This window comes from Callorhinus ursinus, unplaced genomic scaffold (genome assembly GCF_003265705.2).
Source record: "Callorhinus ursinus isolate GAN/ISIS: 27379988/994484 unplaced genomic scaffold, GSC_fseal_2.0 scaffold7, whole genome shotgun sequence".
In the NCBI taxonomy this organism is placed as follows: domain Eukaryota; kingdom Metazoa; phylum Chordata; class Mammalia; order Carnivora; family Otariidae; genus Callorhinus; species Callorhinus ursinus.
In genome coordinates, this window is record NW_027397069.1 from 63,200,164 (window position 1) to 63,207,282 (window position 7,119).

Here is a 7,119-nt window from a genome sequence, read left to right on the forward strand (position 1 = left end):
CTGAAATTTCCAAGAAGTCCTAGAAGGTCCACATGCCCATGGTCTCCTCTGCTCCTGGGTTTCTGCCTGTGTTATCTTGATCTCATACCTGAGATAGTCTTATGACTAAAGGCAGAATCTTCTGAGAGGTTGTCATACCTCCCTTGTCCCAAGGAGAGCTTCACTCTCAGTAAGGAGATGACCACTCACACTGGGATAGAGAGACCACATAAACAAATACTATCACAAACTGTCATACCTTCCATTTGTTCTCCTAAAACCCCATTTATCTTTCCTAAAGCCCATTTGTTTTCCCACAGAAGCCCTTTCTTCCTGCTCCCTCTCCACTATGAAGTTGGCATACAAACCTCTATCTCTAGTTGTTTGGGGAACCTCTTCATCTGAATGCTCCCCCACACAAAATAAACTTTCTCTTGTTATTTTGTCTACTTTCAGTTAATTTGCAATTCCCCCCCCCATTCTTATCACTGGAATTAAGTTGGCAGAGGAAACATTTTCCCTCCCAACAACAGTTTCATGTATCTCATACATGTGCACGGAATAGACTTTCTTAAGATCTGAGAAGTAAAAAGGGACAGTTGAGTTTCAGTTATTGTCTTTATTATGAGACCATGCATCCTTCCCTGACACCTAAGTGCAGACTTTTCCAGTCAAAGTCATCAAGGAGTCCAGCAGACAAGGATCTTCCTTTTACTTTATTTTTTTTTAAAGATTTTATTTATTCATTTGACACAGAGAGAGAGAGCACAAGCAGGGGGAGCGGCAGACAGAGGGAGAGGGAGAAGCAGGCCTCCCGCTGAGCAGGGAGCCCAATGTAGGGCTCAATCCCAGGACCCCAGGATCATGACCCGAGCCGAAGGTAGATGTTTAACCAACTGAGCCACCCAGCCACCCCTAGGGTCTTTCCTTTTAATAAACACCTTCCTTCAAAAGTAACTGTGCCTGTAAGTAATGCTTTCTATTAAATATATTTACAGTTGTCAGTGTACTCATGGGCATATGCTGCATTGTGTTCCACTGGGGTCTTACTGTTCTCTGCTCCTCATGGCATACAAAGTAATCTCATTGAGGGACTAAAAAGGCTGCATGATTTTCATAGGGTTTGATTGCTTTGGGGATGAATCATATGCTATAGAAATATTTTTGGGGCACCTGGGTGGCTTAGTCATTGGGCGTCTGCCTTCGGCTCAGGTCATGATGCCAGGGTCCTGGGATCAAGCCCCACGTTGGGCTCCCTGCTCGGCAGGAAGCCTGTTTCACCTTCTTCCATGCCCCCTGCTTGTGTTTCTGCTCTCGCTCGCTCTCTCTCTGTCAAACAAATAAATAAAATCTTAAAAAAAAGAAATATTTTCATATTTAAGAATTTGTGAAGAATTTTCTGAATATCTTTCTCTCAAAAATTTTTATCTTTCTCACCAGAATATAAACTCCTTGAGGTAACTGATTGGTCCATTTTATTCATTCCTGTATTCCTAGTATATAAAACTCAGCACCTAGCACATAATAGGTATTTAACAAATATCTGTTGAATGAGTGATTGGATACATACCTAAAATATCAGGAAATATTTTTATTTATATATATTTAATTTACTTGACCCAAATAACTGACTGCATTTCCCATCACCATTCCTACTGCCATGATCTCTCTCTCACAGTCCTTTATCTGGGCTGTTACATCAGCTTCTCATCTCCTTAGGAACAGGCTCCACTCCTTCCATCTATTGTCATCATCAGTGTTTGCTTCCATATACAGCAAACCTATTTATTCTACTCCCCTCTTTAAAGACTTCTACTCACTTCCTATTGTCTGGAAAACACACACACACACACACACACACACACACACACACACAAACTTGATTGGTTAACTGTGGCCTCTTACATATCTACACACCCTATACATACCTAAAATATCAGGAAAATATATTTAATTTACTTGGCCCAAATAACTGATGATTCTTTTTTTAAAGATTTTATTTATTGATTTGACAGAGAGAGAGAGCACAAGTAGGCAGAGCGGCAGGCAGAGGGAGAGGGAAAAGCAGGCTCCCCAGTGAGCAGGGAGCCTGACATGGGGCTCTATTCCAGGACCGTGGGATCATGACCTGAGCCAAAGGCAGACACTTAACCAACTGAGCCACCCAGGTGCCCCTACCTGATGATTCTCAATTGTTTATCCCACCTGCCACCATTTCTTTCCAGAAGAATAGCATGCCTTTCTTTTGGTATAGCAAAATGAAAGCCAAGTCCCTGAAATTCTGGATATTTGGTAGTAGAGCAATCTTATCTTCTCTATATTACCTAACACAGATTTTCAGCTTCAGTTTGATCATCTGCATTAGGATAAATATTTGAATTTTTCTGGATTTCCACTCATAGACCAAATTCCTACAACTAAAGAACTACCGAGACTATCAAGAATCACTGGAACCATCCAGATTATTTCAGAAAGAAAAAATGCTTATGTCTAAATGACACAAAATAATTATTTTATTCCTGAACTTTTCTGTAGTAATGGAAATACAATAATATTCTATTCATGCAATATTTCCTGAGGAAATAACAGAACATTATTTCAGACGTTAGAAAAAAACTCCCTTTACCTATGTTGTGGGAAAACATCATCGGCAGTTGGTTCTTTAGTAAGGTGGTAAAGCATATGTGCAGTAATGCCAAGTCATTTTAACTTCTGCAGATGTCACTGAGGAGAGATGTTCACACTACTCACTGAGAATCTCATTGGTGTTTTGTGTGAAAATTTCTTATGCCATCAAACATCTTAGCAGGGCACAGTTCATAGACTGTGTCAGAGAGACATCTTACCAAAGAAATATAGAATTTTAACTTCTTAAAATTGCAACGAGCTTCATTTTCTAAGACTTCTTCCAGGAATGTAAAATATCTGGTTAGTAAAATTTAAAATCCTGTCAAATCATGTCTCTGGTATCATAAAAATCTTTTCTTTGCTAGATTCAAGCAGTAAAATTTATGACTTTTCAATTAAATAATGTGGTAGAAAATGGTTTCATGGGAGTCTGCAAATGACTGGCAAGTTTTAAGGTTGCAGGCTAGATGATGTCACTTGCTATTGAGGTTTTTTCACAAAGAGGAGAAATTTCCACAGGAGAATTCTAGTAAGAAATGGAGTCTCAGCCTTTTAACTTCTTAAGGAGTGAGTCTAATGATTGGAGGAGATATGTGGATACCAGCATATCAATGAACAATTGATTTGATTCTATACATCCTTGAATACATTTTTCCTCCCATATTTGTGTGTGTGTGTGTGTGTGTGTGTGAGAGAGAGAGAGAGAGAGAGAGAGTGTGTGTGCATATGCATAGGGATAGTGTACTTAAACTGGATGAAGGTGTATAGTCAAGGAGTATATTTTACTACCTCATCTTTAAATTTGATCTTATCTTCTCTGCATTAGCTATTGGTAATATAATATCTTGAAAGGATGTCTAGGTATCTAGGTAATATAATATCTTGAAAGGATGGTATTGTAAGAGTTAGATTAGCTTTTCCAAAGTGATTTCAGCATTTTAAACCAGTCTTTTTCAACTGAGATTCTGTGTCAGAATCAAATCCTATAAAAAATTTGAATGACTATTTTCTTCACTCCAAGGATGGTACTTAGCTAGTACCATTTTATTTTTTTTAAGATTTATTTGTTTATTTGAGAGAGAGAGAGAGCATGAGCAAGGGGAAGTGCAGAGGGAGAGAGAGAATCCTCAAGCCGACCCCCACTGAGTGTGGAGCCCAATGTGGGGCTTGATCCCAGGATCCTAAGATCATAACCTGAGCCAAAATCAAGGGTCGGCCATTTAACCAACTGAACCATCCAGGCACCCCTATCTAGTACCATTTTAGATGCATAGAAAGAAGTCAATTCATTACATACAATGAATACCTTAGGGTATATATGTGTATATGTGTATTTATACATGCATTTTATATATTTATAAATGTGTAATATATATAATTAGATAAAGTTCTGTAATACATTAAAAGTACAAATTATAATTTTGTTATATATAAATAAAACCCCCCACACACAATTCGGAGAATGGGTATGATAATAGAAAAGTTAGACTCAGGCTGTCTAATACACTGCAATAGAAATGCAATATTTAAAAAAATTATTTCACATCTATTCTGTTTGCGTAATTTTTACTTCTACACAACAGGTTGTAATTTTAGCCCATTTCACAGAGGCAGAAACTGAGTCTCAGAGGGTATGGTACTGGTCTTCAAAAAGAGCTCCTCAATGAACCGTATATCTGGGTATTCTGGACTGAGATTCTTTTCAACTAATAGAATGTGGCAGATATAAAGCCGTGTCTTGTGAGGTTAAGTGGGAAGAAGTCTTACAGCTTCAGCCTTAATCTCTTGGAAATTAAGGAGCCACTTGGAACCCCAGCATTGGTATGAAGATTATTTTAAGCCTAAGACATTTGAGATTCAACAGATGCAGAAAGAAGCCTTCTCTGAGGGTCTGTTATCTAACGAAAACAACTTCTGGGAAATGAGACTGCCATAAATTCCTTCTTTAGAGTGAATCTCTTGCCAAGAAGGTAGCATAAACCTACCATTGGTCCCCTCTCTAGGAGTTTTATGGCCCTGAAGAAGACCAAAAGACCACTCATACCTGTAAAAACATGATCACAAGCTTTCTTATCTCCTGTTTGTTCTCCTAAAACCCCATTTGTCTTTCCTAAAGAAAAGTTTCTTTTCTTCTCTTTTTTTAGCAAATTTTTTAAAGATTTTACTTATTTATTTGAGAGAGGGAGAGAACAAGAGCATGAGCTAAGGGGAAGAATAGAAGGGGAAGGAGAAGCAGACTCTCTGCTGAGTTGGTAGCCCAACATGGGGCTTGATCCCAGGACCCCAGGATCATGACCTGAGCCAAAGGAAGACACTTAACTGACTGAGCCACCAGGTGCCCCAGAACTTATTTATTCCTTATGAGCATTTCCCCCTCCCTTTTCTTTACTAAGTTGTATATATAAGCCTCTAAATTTACTCATTTAACCAGCCAGCTACTTCTTTCTTTGGCTACTGTATATGTAAACTTTTTTGCCCCATTCATCTGTCTTTTTTTTTTTTTTCAGTTTAATTTGCAGGCCCCTGGACAACAAACCTAGGAGGATAAAGAAAAAGTATTTTCTTCTCAACAAAACACTACCTCTTAGAGCCTGAGCCTCCAATGCAGAAGTCCAACTGTCCTGAAACTACCCCACTGTGAGGAAGTCCAACCTAACCAGGTGGACAGGCCAGGTATAGAGAGAATAATGCCAGCTCATAGGTACCAGGCTTGTGAGTGAAACAGTCTTGGGCCTTCCAAACCAGAGAAGCCAGCAGCCAATACTACTACAATGATTCCACATGGAGAAGAATCAACCAGTGGAAACATATCTGAATTTCTAACCTATTAAATTGTGAGACATAATAAGATGATTGTTGTTTTAAGTCACTAGGTTTTGGGTAGTTGGGTATATGGTAGTAGATAACTGTGACAAGGAGGTTAAGTGGCATGTTCTAGACTCATAGTTTCTTAGCAGCCAAGCCAGAAGAAAGCCAAGATTCCTAACCTGCTGATCCCAAGCCAGCTTTAACTTTGAGGCACTGAAATACCTCATGGGAAGAGTTCAAAAGCAAGAAGTGCTCACTGTCCCCAGGACCCCTGGGCACCATCTCAGTGATTAATTCTCCTCTGTAACATTCTGTTTTTATTGAACGAAGATAACCATGATGACTATAATCCTATCTACCATTTTATACCTTAGTTTGATTAACTTCAAAAATTTTCCCATGGGAGTAGCTTGATAGAGGAAAAAGAAAAACGTTACTGTGATTTGGGGTTGGGACAGTTTGAAATTGAAGAGAACGCCCAGTTAAACTTGAATTTCAGATAAAAAACAAATACTTTTCTAGTATAAGTATATACTATTCAATATTTGGGACATTCTCATGTTTTCAAAAGTAGCAGGCATTTATCTGAATTTCAAATTTAACTAAGATTCTTATATTTAATCTGGCAGCTCCTGGTTAGGGGAAGTTTATGGGAAAAGGAGGTTGAGGTTGTAGAGAAAAACATTTTTTTACTTCACAGTATTGTCTAGGGCCAGTCCTTTGTAGCCCATTATTTTGTCCAGTAGTCCACTTATCCTAACATACAAGAGGGTGTGGCAGCTTTAATGTTGAAACATTCCCGTGGCTGGAAAAACACTCAGATTCTCTGCTTTGTGAAAAGTGCGTTGACAGTCTTTATCCCATGTATAAAGCATGACTTATGCCTTTCTGCATGATTTATCAAAGGCCACATGTTTAGACTTGTAGCATAGCTTGAAATTCAAAAGCAAACAAGAAAGTCACAAAGCCCAAGTACTTGACTCATAAAGAGACTTGATTATAACTGTGTGTAAATTAAGATGAGCAATTTGAAAACTTGTTAGAAACTCACAATAGCAAGAAAGGACAGCTGACCTTAAATAAGATGACAGCAGAACTATAAGACAAACATACCAAGAATTCCAAAAGCCATTTAGGTAAGAGTCCCCCACCACCACCCACCACTTCAATTGTTCCTGTTGGCAAAACTATCAAAGTCAATACAAACAGCAGATACATCTTGGCAACCTTAAATCAATGAAAAAGTACATAATTTAGTATATTTAGTTGAAGAGGGAGAATAGTGTACAGCCATCTTGAAAAAAAACAGCTTAAATTTTCAAAAAATTTCATGGGGAAGGACTGATGGTTAAAACATAAACTCCTCTGATTTATCTGGAAAACTCACGTATGTGAATTCCTTAAAGATGTCCCATTAAAAGAGGTTTTGGGTCTAAGACTGTTTTTGAACTACAATGCAAACACACTTCTATGACATGGTCCTTTGGCATATTCTCTTGGCACCTGTTTTCATGTACGGCATTAACATGTCAGAATAAAGAGAGAGAAAGAAAAGAATGGGAAGGGAAGGGAAGAGAAGGAAGGAAGGAAAGAAAGAAGGAAGGAAGGAAGAAAGGAAGAAAGAGAAAGAAAGAGAAAGAAAAGAAAGAAAGAAAGAAGGAAGGAAGGAAGAGAAAGAAAGAAAGAAAGAAAGAAAGAAAGAAA